The sequence below is a fragment of the Oryctolagus cuniculus genome, chromosome 7 (assembly GCF_964237555.1).
Source record: "Oryctolagus cuniculus chromosome 7, mOryCun1.1, whole genome shotgun sequence".
NCBI classification, from domain to species: Eukaryota; Metazoa; Chordata; class Mammalia; order Lagomorpha; family Leporidae; genus Oryctolagus; species Oryctolagus cuniculus.
In genome coordinates this window covers 70,891,342-70,892,811 of record NC_091438.1, presented here as the reverse complement: position 1 = coordinate 70,892,811, position 1,470 = coordinate 70,891,342, and the positions used below count along the sequence as shown (strand labels likewise).

Genomic DNA, 1,470 nt, shown 5'->3' with positions numbered 1-1,470 from the left:
TTAAATTTATTCCCCAACCACAGGTTGAATGTGTCAGTCAAAACCCTGTGAGTCAGAATTGTTAGAAACAAATTTAAACTTGTTAAAGCAATAAAAATAATAATAATAATTTCTTGGCTCATATGATAAAAAGTTCATGACATGCTGAGGTTAGTTTGGGGATATACTGAATCTAGGAAATTAAAAAATTAATCATCAAGACCATAACTTAGCTCTACTTTTCTCCATGAATTCCATGGTCAGACTTCCCAGAGGGGAAAGACATTCTAGGCCTACACCGTGTCCCTGCCTGCAGCCTTGGCTGAAAGACAAAATTGGACCACCTAAACCGAACAGTACGGCTAGAGTAACTACTACATGTACATGATATCCTTGAGCTTTGAGTCAGCTCAAATGATAACAGTAGATGATTTTTCTCAAAGAAAAACTATCTATTACTAAAAGAAGAGAAAAAAGGAAACTAAGAGTCGCCTTAATTCAAGTACAGTTAAAGAGGCCCCACATTACGACAGTACTTTATGTAAAGGATGGTTTATATAGCTACTTGATGGGAAAGGTGACAGAAATTATCAATAATAAGTCTAATTTTTTCAAGTTTGTGTGGCATCTGATTCTGTACTTGCTCTACAGATGAGAAAACTGGGATATAGAGATGTTCAATAACTTGCCAACAACCTCCCAACTAATGAGAGAAAGAGTGAGCACTGGAGTCTAAGACTTCGAGCTCTAAAGTTCCAGTTCTCTCTCTTCACCATGAGACTCAGCACTGTGACAGCTGAAACACAGTCATTAAATGAGAGTGACATTGATTGCAGTGATATTGAATATAGTAACATATGAAAGATATTAAACTGTATGTGAATTGGGAGCAGCTGCATTTTCCTTCATATCTGAAACACTCTAAACCATACATGCATCCAGGAGGCTGCTTTAAACAATTAAAAAACATGTTTATTACTTATTGGCCTTTGGGCTAATAATAAATGTAATATCTGTTATTATCAGTTTAATATCTGATATGTCCCTCATCCAAGAACAATGTATTCCATGTAGGAAAGAGACAAAAAATATAAAAGATCGATAAAACCAAAAGTTTTTTTTTTTAAAGTTAGCCAAATGTACAAAACTTTAGCTAAACCAAGAAAAAGAAAACTACTCAAATAAAATCAGAAATGAAAAGAGACACATTGGGGCTGGTGCCGTGGTTCACTTGGTTAATCCTCCGCCTGTGGCACCAGCATCCCATATGGGCGCTGGGTTCTAGTCCAGGTTGCTCCTCTTCCAGTCCAGCTCTCTGCTGTGCTAGGAGGAAGCACCTGGCTCCTGGCTTCAGATCGGCGTAGCTCCAGCCATAGCAGCCATTTGGGGGGTGAACCAATGGAAGGAAGACCTTTTTCTCTGTCTCTCTCTCTCTCACTATCTAACTCTATCTGTCAAATAAATAAAAAATAATAAAATTTAAAAAATTTT

At 37.1% G+C, this 1,470-nt stretch overlaps 1 pseudogene; it reads left to right on the top strand.

The window, feature by feature from the left end:
- Positions 1-953: 953 nt before the first annotated feature.
- On the top strand, positions 954-1,049 carry LOC127493902 (U2 spliceosomal RNA; annotated as a pseudogene).
- The last annotated feature ends 421 nt before the right edge of the window (positions 1,050-1,470 follow it).